The following is a 19,826-nucleotide window of genomic DNA, read 5'->3' on the forward strand; positions in this document are numbered from 1 at the left end:
GTAGCACCCTGATGGAAGTTCTATCTCTTCCATTGGTTTCTCATTGTGAGAAAAATTTGGAAGTTTTGGTATTTCCTCACTGAGGGGGGCAGCTGCCTCAACAGATGCTTGCATTTCCAAGTCAATGTCAGGTGTCCATAAGTCCTTCGCATATTCTTTACTATTTGGAGTAGCTGGCGGTTTTGTTAGTGCATTCTCTATCCACTCATAAAAGGCTTTGTCATCATTCAGTGACTCCCCCATTTGTTGTTCTGCTGGGGAATGTAATTGTTGTTGATCAACTAACTCATAGGGTTGACAAGGAAACCCATCAGCACATTGTAGTTCAGGAAAAAGGTCAGGTTCTAGGGCATTTATCGCATCCCAATTTATCTGACCACGAAAAGGAAACTTGTTAACAATCATAATCTTAATGTAAGAAATACAACAATCATAATCTCCTTACCACAGCTTGGTGAGATCCTAATAAAAAAGTTATCAAACCAAAAGACAAAGAAACTAACGAGGAAAACTAACTTATGAAAAACAATAAAGCAAGAAATTGGAAAGACGACGAACAAACATATGAGCAAACTAATGACAACGACGAACTAGTGACAAACTAGAAAAAAGATATGAAGCATAAACTTATTTGAATTAGAGTCTATATGGTCAGTCTGATACTGAAGCATAAAATCAAAATCTGAGTGACCCAATAGGCAATAGCACTTCAATACTGAAGCATAAATTAAAACATATGTACTTCAACCAATTCAAATGAAGCCAATTAACTTATTTGAATTAGAAAAAAAGAAAATTCCTGAAAAGAGAATAAACCCTAGAGTAGTCTAGGTATAGCCATCCTTTTGGAAACAATCAAAGACACATATATAATTGATTTCTTGGAGGAAGGTGAGGAACCAAATGTCAGCAAAGAATCCAGAATCCATATAAACAGATCCATGCTTAGGAAGTCGATCAAAATTAAACATATAAGCTGGCTACTTGTTACCATGGTTCAAACGAAAATGCAACACAAGGTTAGTTTTGCGGTTGTTCTTTTAACAGTATAGATATATTAAGGAAAAAGATAAAACTCTTCACCGTTCTTTTGTATCAGAAGATCTACTTATGCTCATAGGTGTTCACCTAATTATTATCCGACTACACCATCAAAAACTTCAAACATAAAATTTTCCTTCCAGTAAATTCAACAAGTCTCCATAGAATTTCAGCGTCCAGTCCAGGTGAACTACGACGAGGAGAGTATAAATTTGAAAAGACGACTAACAATCCCTTCATTCTCTAACAAAGATGAATTCAATCGGAAAGACGACTAACAATCCTTCATTGATGAGAGTATAATTTTTGAAAAGACGACTAACAAAAATTAGGAAACTGAAGATGATGAAATTATGACGAAGCGACGACGAACATTAGCAATTTCTTTGAGCACAGAAAGAAGCGGAAATTATAAATTCATTTTAGACAAGACTGAACTGATAAATAGGAGATCCAAAAGTTATCTTTCATTTTGGTCGAGAGAGGAGATTGAAGCCAAAGAACTATTAAACGATGACTTTAGTTTACTAGAATTATCGACATATTGTTTCAGCTCAGTGGAAAGAAAATGCTTTTCCTCAGGATTCTCTCAACTAGAACTAGAAATAGAGAACGAAGTAACTAGAGGAGAAGCTAGGATTGTTCTAATCTAGAAGGATCATCTAGAAAGCGAGTTGTTTTGGATGCATTCAGACAAGAAAAGCTAAAATAGATGCTATGTTATCAAACCAAAAGACAAAAACTGAAGAACAGAAATTGAAAGACTACTAACAAAAATTAGGAAACTGACGATGATGAACTAGTTACGAACGACGACGAACATTAGAAAAGAAACACTAACGCACGGTGATATCCAAAAGAATTGCTCAAACTCTTGATTTTCAAAACGGAAGAAAAGAAACACGTACTAACGTACCATATCTTGATTTTCTTCAAGTTCTGGGCCTGATCCATCAATGTTTCTGAGGGAATTCATCTTTGCGCGCGACTGAACAAAGCGAACGTAGCTCAGAGGGCTTGGGAGAAAGAGAGAAAGAATGATAGATTTTGAAAAAATAAAGAGAGAAAGAATGGATAAATTTTGAAATATATAAAGTGAGCTCGCGGGAACGTACCAAAGATCTTGAGCAAGAAGGATTCCTGCAATTTTTGATTTTGATTTTTGAATTCACAAACAACGAGTAAGTATGTATAGCCAAGTGTTTGGAATCTAAAATTTAAAAATAATAATAATAATAAAATTGAGAGAAAAAAAAGAGTTCGTTAATACAGTTGGTCTACTAGGTTAACTTCCTAAATAGGATTTAAACTGTCCAAAATCTAAATTTCAGAGAAAAATGTTCTTCTGAGGGATGGAGTGTTAGGTCCAAATTAACCTTGATTTTAACTTTTAAATTAATATTTTGATTTAACGGTAATTTTTCACTTTAGCCACATTGTTGTTGAATGTGATTCCTCATTCACAGTTGCTCGGGGTTCATTTTCTTTTATCACCCCTAGTCCTTTAACCTAAGAAAGTAGTAATCCGATCTTCTCTTGGAAGAAAATGAAGTTATTAAAAATATATAAGAGCATTTTTCTAGCTTTATATGTGTTGGGGGCATGCAGGGGGAGTCTATTACATAATTCACCAAGTAGAGTCAAATCCGAGATTTCTTCACTAAAAGGTGTTGGTTGTCGCAAAATGAACCAACCTTTGGTGGTCTATTGCACAATATAATAACATCTTATACGGGAGGACATACATTATTTTTGTTTAAATAAAATGATCAAACTTTTTTGGATATTAGAAATGGAATTACACACACATGAACCAAACACTTAACCCTACAAATACAGTTGCCCCAATACACCTTTATCAAAAATGAAGCAAGAAAGACATAATAAAATAGCAACACTTAACTAAACCTGAATCTCAGGAGGTGCATTACATCATCCCATTGCAACTCTCTAGGGATATGTTTAGGCTAGTTGCCTCTTGGGGTAGAAGTCTGATCATTTGTTGTAATCTTGCAAGAAAATTTTCAATCGGATTCGTTCACGAAAGCAATATGAGATTCTCCATTTGATGCTTTCCAAATAGTTTTTCATACCACACCAAAGCTGCAAAACAAACCATGAGATGTGAAAATCCTTTAGAGTGTGTTATGGATTCCATGGTTATATTATGAGAAAATATTTCTTGAGATTCCACATGTAGATGATAACTATAAATTTTCTATTAGTAGCCATTCTAGACCTGCAATTGCCAGAAGTTAATTAACCTCTAGAAATCCTTGAGAAACTTTAGCCTCGTGTAGACCTGTAAATGGATATGATTCGGCTCGAATACACCAATATTTGAATCGGCCAGAAATTTAGAGAGGCATCTGAATTTGAATCCAAAACTATATTGGATATCCAATAATAATCCGATCCGATAAACTATCTGATTATTGATTGGTGATTATCATTTTAAAATTTTTTTATTTCCGATCTTCAATTTCTGATTATCAGATTACCGATTACCGGTTTCTGAATCCAATTACTAACCCCTTTTCTAGAGAAAAATATTTATTACTTTACTCTAACCGGATAATTTTCGAGTATTTGATTATCGACTACCGGTTTCCGAATCCGATTACCATCCCTTTTTAGAAAAAAAAATGAAATACTTTACTCTATTCGGATAAAAATTTATCCGGATATTATCTGATTCGAATCCGAATCCGGTTACTTAACGGACGGATACAAGATACTTTCCAGAAGAAATTTTTTGGATACGGAGACCCTTAAACGAATAGAATGCGAATTCGGAGGCGGATTTCGACTATACATTTACAAGTCTAGCCTCATGCACATACAAATGATGATTGGTCATAAAATATTGGGAAAATTCTAGGTTCACCCCAAGATTATTGGCAAAAAGTATGGACACCTCAAAAATATGTAGCTTTGAGATACCCCAAAATGCCTCTTAATTTTGGCAATGGTACAATCCCTTAGCAAATTTTGTTAAGTCATAATTAGATAATTTCATAATTTTGATATTGCCTTAATCTCTTGTGGCTTTACAATATTGTTCCTAGTAAAATGAAATCTTAAATTTCATCTTCTTTTTCCTTCATGAGTTCCTTCTTTCTCTGTTCATCATTTTTTATTACTAGTAAACTCACACACTGCATACGCACGTGTGGTCATGTGCGAAGAAGGGACTGATGGTGAGTGGTTGGCTGTGTTCATTGGGCTAATACCCTAAAAGCAGACTGGCACGCATAGCACATGTGGCCGTAATAAACTTAAACTACCTTTCCATACAATAGGTCATTTGCTCTTTTGGCTAAACTCAAAGTCCTATTTGTCTAGGCTCCGGATAGACCCTCTTTGCAATGGATATTCTCAATAATTATGCTAATTTGTTACAAACAAAATGGTTTATGGTACTTGTTCTTTTATCTAGTTTAATTGGATCAGTGGATTCTAGTTCCCACCCTTGTTCTGGGGTGGAGGGTTCCAACATTGGCCTCTTTTGTAGCCTATGAATGTGCATCTATGATGAGGTCACCTTTTGGTCAAACTCTATTCATTCTAATATTTCAATGTGTGTAGGGATTCATAATCCACGTGTGAAAATGTTGGTTGAACTTTTGGTACAATTTCGGATGATTTAATGGTATTCAAATGAGGGGACACCCTTTACTTTGTAAGGGACCCTTTCTCTTATTCAGTTTCTTTTATGGTAGGGATTAAGTGGAGCTTTGTACCTAGGAAGGTCAAATAAAATCGAAGAGAACATAATTTGAGGCATGAAATGCTGCTTTAGAATAGAAGAAATTGGGTTAAGTTTCATGGTTGAGAATTGTCTATAATCCTTGATCATCTCAGGGATTTTGCCCCTCCGACAATAATTATGGATGTTGTAGTTGCATTATCGGCTTTTGAACCATCATATTTGGTTGGCAAAGGCAGAGAAGAAGATGAGACAAATCAAAGTGAATAAAAAGATGAAGATGGCTCCTTTTAGCAACACAAATAAAATCTTGCTACCTTTGTTTGTAGTAGAAGTATGTTTTCCAGGATCCAAATGAGTCTTGTTGTGAAGGAGCAAAAGAAGACTACCCAAAAAAGCCCTTCCAATCAACTTCAAAATTCAAACCTAACCAAAGGAAGGAAGACTTGAGATTTTTTTAATCAACCACTCTCTTGTTGCAATCCCTACTTTTACTGCACTGTCCAAAGAGCGCTAATGACCGTGTAGACCTGTAAACGGGTCTGATTCGGCTCAGATACACCAGTATCCGAATTTGAATCTGATTAGCAAAACCGATATCCGAATTTGAATCTGCTAGAAATTTAGAGAAGGCATCCGAATTCGAATCCGGAACTTTATCGGATATCCGATAAACCATCCGATTATTGATTTGTGATTGTCATTTTTAAAAAAAAATTTTTTTTCGAATATCAATTTTCGATTATCCGATTACTGGTTTCCGAATCCAATTATTAACCCCTTTTCTAAAGGAAAATTATTTATTACTTTACTCTAATCGTATAATTTTCGATTATCCGATTATTTATTCCAATTATCATCCATTTTCAGAGGAAAAAAAATAAAATACTTTATTTTATCCGGATAAAAATTTATACGGATATTATCTGATCCAATAAGCAATTATCTAATATGGATACATATTGGCTAGTCTTGTATTGTATTGTGGATGCTTTTAACCTTGGTGTTAAGGCCACAGTAGGGATGAGATAGGCTATACTTTCCAAAAATCAATTAGTCTAGAATACTTTTCCTAATTGTTTTTAATCGAACCGGATCAAGATGGATTAGCCCTGCCCTTGTCTCTGACCTAATCCTAATAAATCTAATATAAAAAATCAATTATTTGGACACAGAAAAAAGAAATATAAATATAGATAACATTAACCTTGAAACAAGTAATAATTAATTTCCTATTTAAAAAAAAAAGTAGTAATTAGCCACAGTAGGAGAGCGTTGGTTCAGAGAGAAAAAAAAACAGAGGTATTTTAGAATACCTCAATTCTTCTTCTCTCTCTTCTCTCTACCAGCTTCGAACCTTGGTTTTCAGGTTAGTTGCTTCTAACTCAACCACTGAGAAACCAAGAAGCCGGTGCTAAATATTACCTTTATAATTGATCAGAGTTTATTTTTTTCCCTACACCCCCGGCCACGTTACGTCTGGTTTCCGGTCGCCCCCCATTTAAGTGGGGGTGACCCACATAACAAAAGCTAATATTGCACGCGTTGGTTGCCGAAACTAGCAAATCGGCAAACATTCTTCATTAAACGATGTCACGCAACTCCACCCACTTTGAAAAAAGAAAGAAAATTCTTCTCTCTTCAAACTTTAGTGATGTTTTAAAAGGAATAAAAAGAGGAGAAACATTGAGAGAGGCGGTGGTTCGAAGGAAGATTCAAGGTTTCAATTTCAAGCTGGGGTTCCAGCGCTAAGAGAAGAACAACGGAAGATAGAAGGGTTTCAATTTCAGGGCATATTTTGCATATTCTAAAACTAGATTAAGTATCGCAAAGTTTGATTTTTTGCAGCTTGGGACTTGGGTTTGAGTCGTAGAGTTGCAAACGATCGACAAATATTGGAGATGTGGTTGGATTTTTCGTTTCTTTGAATTGCAAGGTTGCAAATAGAAGAATCTCCGGAGATATTAACCACTATTTCGCTGGTCCGCCAGAAAATCCGCAATTTTCAGCAAATTTTAAAATTTTTGTTTTCGGTGGGAGTTTTATGTTACTGACAAATTTCACCGTAGTTTACCATGCTTGTACCCATTCCTTAGTGGCTAAAGAAATTTTTATTAGGCGTGATAACGCCTAATAATTTTCTCTCCATCCATCTGTCGAAAATGGCCAACCACTCCCTGCAACTCACTTCTGCCATCATCGATTTCAACCCATCTCTCTCTGAAACCAGAATTTCATATTTTAATTTTAGTTCATCAAAATCTCTGTTCGATGCTACAACATCATCTCGTTTCTGTGCAATACCATTTGTCAATCTCTGAATCTCCTCTTCCAAAGATCGACCCCTTGATTCCCAGTCTTCAACCTTCCAAAGGTCAACCCCTGCTGGAGATAAACCTGCAAACGCTCTTCAAAGCAAACAATGTCTCTCCATCTTAACTAGTCAAAACCAAAAGATCATCTACAGTGACGTGCTCTATAATAGCAGAGTTGCCCTGTAGAGTGCAGATTGATAAATAGTATGTCACACAGTTGCCTAAATTTCTTCTAGGAATGCTTGTATTCAAACTAAAAGAATAAAAACTCATTTCATATAAATATGTTCTTGTTTACAGAGAAATAGAATGGTTGTTATGAATACTAAAAGCCCATTAATGCATGTTTTTCTTGTAAGCGATTTCTCTAGCCAATTCGCATATTTCTTCAGGTGATGGAGGCTGAGGGCCTTTTGGGGGATACACCATATAAGAGCACTGAGCACCAAAACAAGATAACATGCTTCAGAGTTCAGATTATGAACATCAATTATACCAAAAAACATACATGTATGAAATTTGAATCTAAATGGACGATCAAGTTCAGCAACACTAGTATGGATATGTTTAGCAATGCCAAAACTGAATGGTCAGATTCTGGGGGACTAGGACATGAAAAGTTGTCAGAACAATAGCAGCAAGCAAGAACGTGAAGCTCCTCATTACCATATAAGGATATGAAGTTTCTCAAAATGGGAAATACACATGTTCTTGTATGGTGGAGGCATAGAGCCCTTGCAGTGATAAAATTGCCAGCATCTAAAAACATAAGTGGCCACCATCACTAGAGAAAGATCAATAGTGGCAACGTGAAAAGGTTGATATGCAATCAAAAGATAATACGTTGATAAAGGTACTATATCCATTACAAAGAAAGAGAATGTCTTAATTCAAAGATCAAATTAGAGAAAGCATATACACCATTGTAAACGAGACCTGACATAGAGTTTATTTCCGTCCCATTCCTCACCTCAAAATGATTTTAACATTAGCAATCCATATACTTGTAGACCACAACCAAATCAAGAGGGCTGTTGTGACAGTGGAGTGGAATGTACAAATAACTCTTCCTATACTCTTTTGGATAAGAGACATTGCTTGGCATGGTCTTCAGTGGATCACAAGTGTAACCTGAGGTCAAGGCATCGAAATAGCCTCAGCAAAAATTGCCAGGGACAAGCTGTGTAGGAAAATTGTCCCTCCTGTCTGCTTGTGTGCAAACCTTCAGCACCGGATTCACCCTTTTCTTAACATTCTATTTAGGTTATGGTATTGTTTTAGTGAGCAGACACTAAATAGATAACAACATGCAACAGTGTATATATATATATATATATGATTGCTTTTTTTAATAAGTAGCTCTTACCATGACAACTATGGTGGCTAGAGTGGTCAGGATGTAGAAGACCATAATTCATATCAAGGCCTCATTTTCCTTTGTGACTGGGGTCAGCTGTCGTTTGTGACTGGGGTCAGCTGTTGTTTCCTGCTGATATACATGGGCCTTGGCCAGTGTACAGAAAATAAAGACATTTTTAATGACCAAATCTTCACCACAGTTCCAGTCCAATACCAAAATGCTGAGATTTTTTTTCAAGGGTCTGAACCCAAATGTTCACTGAAAATATTTCAATTTAGAATCCACCTCAGACATTATTTTTGGCTAAATTTTGGCTTAAACTGTCAGGACTTATGATGGAAATGAAAAATATCTGACTACAAAGAAAACAGTTTCTAGACAAGTTAAGCGTTCAGTTTACGCTAAGACTTTGGTTACACAGGAAGGGCCCTTTGAAATTTGTGTAATGGTTAGAGGCAAATTATAAATACAAAAGGAACACTGAGTGTTATTCTGCTTATCCCCTTTTGTTGTCCGCCATCTCCAAGTATACTAGTGTTAGGACAGTTTAACTTTTTCCCAGCTTGAAAGAATTGGTGTTACTGTTAAGAACTGTTATTTTTTTAACCTCACTGTTTTGTTGGCATACAATTCTTTTGATATTCCAAAGATCAACAAGTGCTTTCTAGAGGATGTCTAGAAACATATTTTCAGCTATATTCCCTAAAGAATTGGCTAGTGGCATCATCCTTGGCTTCTAAGTTCAGTCCAGGAGCTATTCAGATAATATCAGAGGAGCTTACTCCAAACACCAGGTAAATTTTTAACACTTCATTTTCAGGATTTGTAATGTTCCAGGGTGTGTTTTCTAGGGAAACTCACGTCCGATATATAGTTTAAATGAGACTTTATAAAACTTCATCCAATAGAATACAACAGGGGTAAGTATTCACTACCCAGGGAGAAGTTATGGAGCACACACGTGCCCACTACTGCAGTGAATTGTTAGTACCGGCCACAAGCACACATTCACTCATCTAATGGGATACAACAACAATAACATTACCAAAGCCTTATACCAACTAGATGTGGTTGAATAAATGGATCCTTACTCTAGCTCTTTTAGTTCCTTCAACTTAAATCAAATCCCTCTTCCGAGCTGGAGCATCTAAATGGCCATGCCACACTGGTCAAGTTTCTCATAGTTTATCATATATTGGGACTACTCCCAACTCAGATCCAATATGGTCATTCATTTCTTTATCCTTTTTGTTTTTTCAACACATGCATCCGTCTAACATCCTCATCTCCACTATACTTAGTTTCCCTATACGTAGATTCTTAATTGCCCAACATTTTGCACCATACACCATACTTAGTCAAATGGCAATCCAATAAAAAGTTTCCTGTAAAAGAATACACAAATCACACGACACTCTAGATGCACTTCATCTATTGATGCAGGTCTGAACACTTATATGAAATGAGGAGCCAAATGGGGCCCTAGAGTTTGCAGCCCAGCACTAGTTGTAGACTTGTAGTAGTATAATTCCATAGTATATTTTTCAGCTAAATTAATTTCAGCTAGACATTTTTTAAGTCTTTGTTATGATGTGTCTCTCTCAAGTGACGAGGTGGCAACAGATGATTAACTCTAGCAAAAATATAGGGTGGAAAGGTCAGCAATTCTAACGGGTTGAATAAGTCTCATGATTAAGGGAAATACATATTTAATCTTTTTTCCCCTAAGTTGTAGTTAGGGAGTGGGGAATTGGTTTTTTGGTTGTGACGATAACTTAATTCTCAAGTGTGGGCGTGGATTCAGAGAGTCGTTGTGTGGGTCTTTTTATATATGGGATAATTAATGAAGTGGGAATTAGGAAAAAATTCTTATCAAATTAAGCATTTGCATATCGGGAGTTTGGTTCACCTGAAGAAATCGTTCCTTGTTTTTCCCTTTCATCTCGAAGAATAGGTCGAAGGAAAGCTACTCAATCTAGTGCTTGTAACAAAATGGCATCAGAGCCAAGTTCCACTGAACAGCACCTTGAACTCATGGAAGCCGATCGGGGGGGATGGTTGTGACAAAAGATTCCAAGTGTCAGGAGATGATGGATTTGATGCAGCAATTTTTCGCAGCAATGAATACGAGGTTGGAGAATGTGGCTGGTAGCAGAGAGTGCGGGGAATCGTCTCATAATCAGTCACACCAGTACAGAGTCGCACCCATGACGACCCAACTGTAGGATTGACCAATCAAACCTTAGGCAGCTATCTTCCTAAAATGGTAAGGATAGAATTTCCCAAGTTCAATGGAGAGGAGGATCCAATGAGTTGGACTTGTTGTGCCGATCAATTCTTGATTTTCACCATACTGCTGAAGAGAAGAAATTTCCACTTGCGTCCTTCATTTAGACAATGATGCCCAAGTAGGGTTCCACTTGATCAAAGAGGAGAAAGGAACCATTACATGGGTGGCTTTAAAGAAGCCCTCCACATAAGGTATCCCCCACTTTTTTTCAAGATTTTCTTGGAGATCTAATTAAGTTGTGGCAAAACACTACATTTTCAAAATATCAAACCTAGCTAAAAATATTATTAATTCGAGCAAGTCAGTTGATTTAAGCGCAACAAGTCGGTCATTTTGTTAGTGGACTCAACAACAGCTGAAAGGTGGAGTGCAAGCTTGTAGACTAGCAAGCTTATCAGCGGCGATCAAGTTGCTTGTCTTTATGAGGCAAAAGTTCAATCTATTAAGCGTCGTGCACCAGCCATTTTCGATCTAGTTAAAGAGGAAGTGCAGACATCCAAAATTGCAAGAGATCAAGGGACGTATAGAAGAGGGAGAGGCAGTTAGGCCGTGGAGTTACAAAGAGGGTTGATGTGAAAAGCCTAAGTGGGGCCCCGGATGGATCCAAGCAACCCCCATAAAGCTGGCCGAATCCCTTAGTAGGGGTATTCTGGGCATTTTGGCCCTTATTCTATCTTATTTTGTTTTTGGAATTATTACTAGAATTTTTCAAAATTCCTGTTGAGTCCAATGTGGTAGTTTAAGTCTGTATAGGAATTGCTTAGAGTATTCTATTTTGAGTTGAGTTGTTTGAAAGAGTCCTAAGTTGGTTCCTAGAATTTTTCAAAATTCCTGTTGAGTTCAATTTGGTAGTTTAAGTCTGTGTAGGAATTGCTTAGAGTATTCTATTTTGAGTTGAGTTGTTTGAAAGAGTCCTAAGTTGGTTGCTTTAAATTATTTAATTAGCATGTGCATAAAATGACTTAAAGTGAGTAGTGAGATTCCAATCTAAGTGTTGTAATCTTGTAATAGTTTGATTCCCTTATATATCTAGATAAGAGTCCAGTTTGAATTGTAAGTGGATCTCATTAGTTGAGGAGATCCCAGTCTAAGTCTTTATTTTCAGGCTATAAATAGCCTCTTCATGTGAGTTATTTTCAATCTTGGATGAATTAATGAATTGAGTGTTTGAGGTTTAGGGTCTCTTATGTGGGTAGGCCCTGACAGAATAAAAATTTTCAAGTTCTTCCTTATGTTCTTCAATTCAGCCTCAAGAGATCAACAATGCATCCAAGCAGCCATCCCAGCAGTCAACCTCCAATCTCCAGTGAGTACAGCAGCCTTCTCACCCTTCCCCCACTCTCGCGCAAACCCTGGAGGCCATCCCCCATCAACCGCAGCATCCCCATCCCCCTCCCCTGTCTTTTGACCTAGGGAACCCTTCCCCATCCCATCGCGAATCACCCTTGCCCCTTCCCCTTCAATCTTCTGCAAAGCCTAGAGTCCCTTCCCCTTCCTCCTTCCACAAGGCTTCCAAATCCCAACCCCATTAGGTCCCCTATCCCTTGCTCTGTTTAAACCCATTCTACTCTCATTAGAATTGCAGAAACCTCTAGGTACCAGTCCTAACACTAGTTTCTCCAAAGCAACCCTATTTTCTAGTTTTAAGAATTTCTGCACTTCATCTTCCTCAAGTAAAATCTGCAAAATTTTGAGAAATTCCAGAAAAATCTTAAACACAAACTCCAGCCCCTAGTTTCTGAAATAATTTCTGAATTGCAGAACAGCAGTAATCTCAAATCTGAACTGCAAGACAGCCAACCCTAGACCCTTCCCAAACGCTGACTACCCTGCAATTTCAAATTTCAAATCTGTAATTCATGGTGCAACAGAATTCAGATCTGAAGGCTTTAAACCCTGTAAGAAACCCTAAAACCCCTTCTACCTTGCTGGAATTTCCTGGGCTCCACAAATCTAAGGAAATTACAGTTTTACCCTTAACCCTAGATCCATGATTTCATCAAGGATGTTCAATTTTTTTTTTAAAATAGAATCTATTTGTTGGAAGATTCTCCATTAATTTCTAGAATTGTGGAGGAGTTACACGCTAGCACCCATGAAGGCTATCGCAAATCTCTCCAATAGATACAATCCGATTTTTTTGTTGGAATGGGAATGAGGAGAAAAATCAGGGCGCACATCAAGCAACGTCACACATGTCAACGACGAAAATGGGAAAATACCTTTCTTGCGGACCCTTCTCCAACCACTTCTAATTCCCACCCAGGTATGGATAGATATTTCAATGGATTTTATGGATGTACTGCTAAATTCTAAGGGAAAATCTACCATATTAGTAGATTGACTTTCTAAATTTGCATGCTTTTGTCTTATTTCCCATCCATATTCGGCCACCTCAGTGGCTCAAGTTTTTTTTTTTTAGAAAATTTGTACATTATATGGGATGCCTCAGACTATTGTTTGTGATTGAGACCCAGTCTTCACGAGTCAATTTTGGAAGAAATTATTTCGTTTGCAAGGAACCCATTCAATTTTTCATTAGCATATCATCCACAGACGGACGACGAAACCGAGTTGGATAGTGGAGATGACTTGCGGTGTTTTACTAGTCATAAGCCAAAGGAGTGGGTCCATTCGATTCCGTGGGCTGAATATTGTTACAATACTAGAGTGCATTCTACAACAAAAGAGGACACCTCATGAAATAGTTTATGGTTGTGCTCCACCCACACTTTTGTCTTGTGTCTATGGCACAACTCAAGTGGAATCAGTCAACAAAGAACTCAAAATGCAGGATTGAGTTCTAAAACAAATACGAGATCAGCTACAAGTGATGCAAAATCGCATGAAAAAAGTGTATGACAAGAAGCACATGGACAAAAGTTTTGACGTAGGAGATTTTGTCTATCTATGACTTCAACCTCATCAACAAATCTCAAGGCACGAAGCAATCTCAAGTTACCACCATGTCACTATGGACCATTTGAAGTCACCCAAAAGATAGGTCAAGTGGCGTACAAGGCTACAAGCTTTAGTTGCTAAGGGGGGTAAAAAATTCACCCCGTGTTTCATGTGTCTTGTCTCAGGAGAAGGGTAGGAGACAAGATCCAAGTGCTTCGGAAACTTCCAAACATCCAGGATGAAGAAGGCATTGTTATTGTTCAGCTACAAGCTTTGTTAGATCGAAGGGTTTGAAGGAAAAAGGAAGAAGTTTTGGTGCATTGGAAGGGATTGGATCCTGTAGATGCTTGGGAGAATTTAGAGGAATCAAGGAAGCATTTCCCCACCCTTGAGGACAAGGGTGAAATCAAGGGGAGGGAATGTTACGATATGTCTCTCTCAAGTGATGAGGTGGCAATGGCTGATTAATTCTAGCAAGAATATCGGGTGGAAAGGTCAGCAATTGTAACAGGTTGAATATGTCTTATGAGCATAGTAAGGGAAATAAATATTTAGATTGTTGTTTTCCTAAACTGTAGGTAGGGAGTGGGGAATTGGATATTTGGTTGTAACAGTAACTTAACCCTCAAGTCTAGTGAGTCGTGGGTGTGGGTTCAGAGAGTCCTTGTGTGGGTCATTTTGTATATGGGGTAATTAATGTAGAGGGAATTAGGGAAAAAATTCTTATCAAATTAAGCATTTGCTTATTGGGAGTTTGGTTCACTTGAAGAAACTGTCCTTGTTTTTCCCATTCATCTAGAAGAATAGGTAGAGGCAAGGCTACTCAATCTAGTGCTCGTAACAGTCTTTTGGTTCAGCGTTCATTTTAGTTCTAGTTCTTGTCAAGTTTTAAGTTACAAGGACAGAATAGTTTTTTAAATTGGTTTTTTTTTATCAGTTTAGACTTTTAAGTAGACCTCCACAATTTAGAGGCAAGAGGTACCTGTCAGTTCTTTAAGTTGTCCAAGTCCTAACAGTAGGATTCTCCCATCATAATGTTGTTTAGCCCTTTATATATACCCCCCACTAATGAGATAAATAGACATAACTTGATTGTTGAATTATTGCTCATTAACTTGCTGTTCTCCCAGAGATTTCTGATCCAGGTGTCTTAGAATTAGATCCGGTCACTTGGTGGTTTAAGTCAAAGAAGCTTGCGAACCTTGGTGCTCAAAATTCAAAATGGTTGAAGATTCTAAGTGGTTCAAGTCCAAGATCCTTACTTTGACCATGGATTTGGTCTAACATATCCATCAAACCCATTTCCTCTTAGATGCAGGTCCAGCTCTTCCCCACCCCCTTATTTCCCCTTTTTCTTGAACCCTAAACCCTCTGTTGAGTACCCAGGCCCTAGGAAATTAAGATACTTTATTTCTCCTAATTCTACCACCAAAACTGCACCAAACATAATACACTTGACCTCCAGAATCCCCCTGATCTTCGACCTCAACCCCTGTTCATTCCTCACAGCCTAACCCTGAAACCCGCAACTTCTTGAATCCAAGATCTTGAAAACCAAGAAAATCAACTTTTTGAATAACTAGTAAACATTCATAAGTCATAACAAACACTTCAATCAGGTAAGCATTACATTGTATTTTATACCATTTCAGCAATGCTTAATAGAATCCAACGAGAGCACAATACTTGTGTCATGCAATTTCTCAAAATACATTAGACATCCAATAAATGATAAGCTACAAGAAAGTCGTTTGAGATGGCATGACTACGTCCAATGGAGGCTTTTAAATTCCTGACCATGGAGGAGTGATTTAATCCAGATTGAAGGAACTAAAAGACCTAGGTGCAGACCTAAAATAACTTTAGAAGAAGAGGTGAGAATTGAGAAAAGATATACATGGGTTAAGCTTTGTATCCAGTATGGCCTCAAGTAAAGCTGATTGAAGGTAATTATCCACGTAGCCAACCCCATTTAGTTGAGATAAGGCTTACGATGTTCCTGTCGTTGTATATTAGATATCTGTTGCTTGCATCTTTCCTGAACATAATGGCACACACAAGTTTTTACTATAATGCAACCAGTCTCTTGTCCAGTGTTTAGTTATGCAACAATGGAATCAACTAAGGATATTTATAAAAATAATAATAATAAGAAGAAGAAGAAGAAGAAAAAGGAATTCAAGTCATAAAACCATAAAGAACAAGAGAGAGAGAGAGAGAGAGCTTACATTTCCCATTACTTTCAAGATTGTCAGAGTTATGAGCAAAAGTGTACTTGAGACCAGCAGGAACTGCCACATAAGCAGCAAATTAAGCAACCTCAAGAATTCCTTGTGCAGTTCCAAAAGACGACATCTTACTGAGAAGAAAAAGAAAATTAGTCAAGTCTAGCAATTGAAAGGACAAACCCACCTCGAAGATAAAATACTAAACCTAGTAAAAGCAAGCTAAGAAGGACCAGAAGACCAATAGTCTCATTGAAAGTGAATTTATTGATAATGATAATCATCTTTACAACCTTGAGACTTGTGTTTGCCAAGATGTGAAATAGAAAATCAAGAAGCAGCAAAGAGAGAAAAAGAGATAGACCGAGAGAGGGGAAAACGAGGTATTTTGGAATACCTCTAAATATCTCTTCTCTCACCCTCTCAATCAGCTTTGAACCTTGGACGTTTGGTTGTGAACGCAATCCATCAACCATTCGGATGACCAAGAGCTGATGGCTTTAATTGAAGGAAATTCTTTTCTTAAACATTCAACTTTTGGTACTTCCTTTTCTATGCTGAGAGCAAACGGTGAGTCTGCCATCAGCTACTTATCGGTATTGCTGAGGCATCATTTCTGATTGATTTTTTTCGTTTGATGATAAAAAAGAAAGTACAAACATATGTAGTCGCAAAACATCACGTAGAGGGATAAAACCAGGATTAGATTCCTATTATCACTATGAACAAAAGGTGGTTAAGTATAGAAACAATCTCTGAGTTCAATACAAACATAATTGAAGACAGTTGTATGGATATAGTCAACAAAAGGGGGGCAAAATAAAAGGGTAATGCCTCAATAGGAGCAAGCAATAACTGTTCCCATCTAGGAAAGTCGGAAATAACTACATCCACTGAAATGTGTAGGGATTTCACCAGCTGCAGGCCACAGTAAAGCGCCAAAGTCAAAACATCAATCCTTTAGATTCGATTCGTCTTCCCACATCGAATCGAATAGCAGATGCCACTTTGAACAAGTGCACAAATCCAGCTACTCTCATGGAGTGAACTGTCTACTAGTAAACATTCATAAGTCATAACAAACACTTCGATCAAGTAAGCATTACATTGTATTATTATATCGTTTCAGCAACGCCTAACAGATTCCGTCAAGAGGGCAATACTTGTATTTTGTGAGCTACGGGAAAATCATTTGAGATGGCATGACTATGCCCAATGGAGACCTTTAATTACCTGACTATGGAGTGATTTAATCCAGATTGAAGGAACCAAAAGACCTAGATGCAGACCTAAAATAACCTTAGAAGAAGTAGTGAGAATTGAGAAAATATAAGCATGGGTTAAGCTTTGTATCCAGTATGGCCTCAAGAAAAGCTGATTGCAAGGTAATTATCCATAAGCTGGGATAAGGCTTACAATGTTGTTGTTGTTGTATGTTAGACATATCTTGCCTGCATCCTTCCTGAACATACTGGCACACACAAATTTTTACTATTACGCAATCAGCATCTTGTTCAGTCTTTAGGATTTTCCCCCCCATAAACTTGTTCAGTGTTTAGTTATGCAACATTGGTATCAGCTAAGGATAAAAAAAGGTATTCAAGTCGTAAAACTATAAAGAACGGGAGAGAGCTTACATTTCTCATCACTTTCTTAAGATTTTCTGAGTTATGAGCAAGTGTACATGAGACCAGCAGGAACTGCCACATTAACAGTGAATTTCGCTACCTCAAGCATCCCTTGTGCAGTGGGCATTTCCAAATTCTGGGTTCTCTCGCTCAAGAGTTTCTATTGATTAGAGTACCTCCTCAAGCCCGATTCGCTCATCATCTTCAGGAGGTACTCAAACCAATAGAAACTATTCAGCGGCACAGAACTCGGAAAATGCCATCAGTGACATCCCTTGAGAACCGTATCACCCCCTCGAATGCAAAAGAAAACCTAGTACAAGCAAGCTCAAGAACAGAAGATGAATATATATACTTTGTGAAGTAGAAAAGCAAGAAGCAACGACAGAGACAGAGAGAAAGAGAGAAAACCATTCAGTACAGCTGAGGTATCATTTCTGATTAAAGGAAAAAAAATCATTGATTACCAAAGAAAGGAAAAAAATCATTTCTGATTGATTTGTTCTTTTGATGATGAAAAAGAAAGTCAAACAAATGCAGTAGTTAGATCACATCAAGGGGATGGATACAACCGGAATCATATTCGTTATATCGCTGTGAATAAAAAGGCGAGGTAAGCTTAGATGCAATCTCTGAGTTCACAACAAGCATAAATGAAGATATTAACAAAAGTGAAACAGAATAAAAGGGTCAGGCATCAATAGGAATAGGGAATAACTGTTCTCATCTGGCAAAGTCAGAAATAACTACATCCACCGAAATCTGTATGAATTTCACCAGCTGCAGGCCATAGTGAAGTGCAAAAGTCAAGACATCAATTCTTCGAATTAGATTCGTCTTCCCATCGAATAAAATGGCAAATGTCACTTTGAACAACTGCATAAATCTAAGTTATCTAACTACTTCCAAAAACGAAACGCTTACCGGTAGTTTTTGTTGTGGAGTTTGCACAAAACTCGTAAGACTATTAAAATCACGAACTCTAATAGAACTGAAACAAACTGAGCTTGCACAAAAAGGTTACTACAAATGCAATTAGGTTGTATTCCTCAAGGGCATTTCCACATTTCTACCCAGCGGCAGTGAGCTTTTCGAATTAGGGCCTATGACGAAGTGGGCTTTCTAGATCAAGGCGGCCCATGACAAAATGAGCTTTCCAGATCAAGGCCTATGACTCACGGTCAAAGTCATATATTAATATTAATTATTAATTAATATTATATATAATTATATAATCATGGTTGGGTCAGACTAGGGTTTAGGCTTGGTTTGCAACGAAATTTTGAACAGGTCGGCTTGCGTTGGGTTGGATTGGCTTTTTATAATTCATTTCTAATCATTAACTAAGCCCATTTCCTCCCTCGAAATTCTTGTCATTGACCTTGAATCCTAACAAAGCAAGCCAATCCCAGACCCACTTTGGTTGTCCTTGATTGGACCATGTCGAGATGTGTTGGCCCCATCCTTGTCTGTGTCATTATCATTATTCTTGATGTATTCGTTCTTGATTAATCTTGTTCTTGACTCTGATCTTGGCCTTAGGCCTAATTTATTTGATATTAAAAAAAAAAATTTTTTGAACTTAAAACAAAATATAAATGTAGATAACATTAACCTTCACTTGTCTCTCTCCCTTGTAGCATAAGTGAACAAATTCCATTACTTGTAAGGTCACAGAGTTAGGATCCTCTACTGCACTTTCCTTGCATTCCACCATGCATTGAGAAAGGGATCTCACTTTTAGTTCTATTTTATCATCATCATCATATAACCGAAAGTGAAAGAATATTTTATCATTATCATATAACAGAAAGAGGGAGATTATTTTTCCTTAATTTATATTTTCTCCTTCTGTTCTTGTAAACAAAAATCACACTTCTGGGTTATTATCTAAATTTCTTCTGGGTAACCTTTTTATTCAAATTAAAAGAATAAACACTTATTTCATCTTGAATATGTTCTTGTTGCTATGACATTTACAGAGAAATAAGGTGGATATTATAAATACAACAAGCTCATCAAGGCATGTTTTTCTTGGGTACATGAGGGTGTTAGTATTTGCTGAATTTATTGGATTGATGGATTCAAGAAGAGTAGATTGGTTTACCTTCCATGGGGCTTGTTGGCAGCAGTTCAGTTCTTTGATTTGGATGATACCATTAAAAATAGATCCACACCCTTTAATCTAGGTTCTATTTATGTTGGAGTAGTTTTCCAAAAAAATTGTTTAAATCTTGTTACAGTACAATTTTTTCTTCACAAGTTGGTTGGTCTCTTGCTATTTGATAACTGCTGTGCTTCCACAATCAAATACCAGCTACTGTGTTAGACAATGTAAGCGGTTGTAGAGTTTGAAT

The 19,826-nt window shown here is 37.2% G+C and overlaps 1 long non-coding RNA gene across 2 annotated transcripts; it reads right to left on the reverse strand.

The window, feature by feature from the left end:
* Positions 1-7,255: 7,255 nt before the first annotated feature.
* LOC149003255 (uncharacterized) lies at positions 7,256-18,501 on the reverse strand. 2 transcript variants are annotated; one of them, XR_016170304.1, is made up of 3 exons: positions 17,479-18,501; positions 15,845-15,975; positions 7,256-7,503 (listed from the first exon to the last, which is right to left on the reverse strand). It is a non-coding gene; the product is annotated as an uncharacterized LOC149003255 (long non-coding RNA). The 2 variants fall into 2 exon arrangements; XR_016170305.1 differs by adding an exon at positions 15,514-15,654 and having other exon boundaries at positions 15,845-18,501.
* Between the last annotated feature and the right edge of the window lie 1,325 nt (positions 18,502-19,826).

This window comes from Hakea prostrata, chromosome 10 (assembly GCF_041222555.1).
Source record: "Hakea prostrata isolate BN-2017 chromosome 10, UWA_Hpros_2, whole genome shotgun sequence".
Taxonomy (NCBI): domain Eukaryota; kingdom Viridiplantae; phylum Streptophyta; class Magnoliopsida; order Proteales; family Proteaceae; genus Hakea; species Hakea prostrata.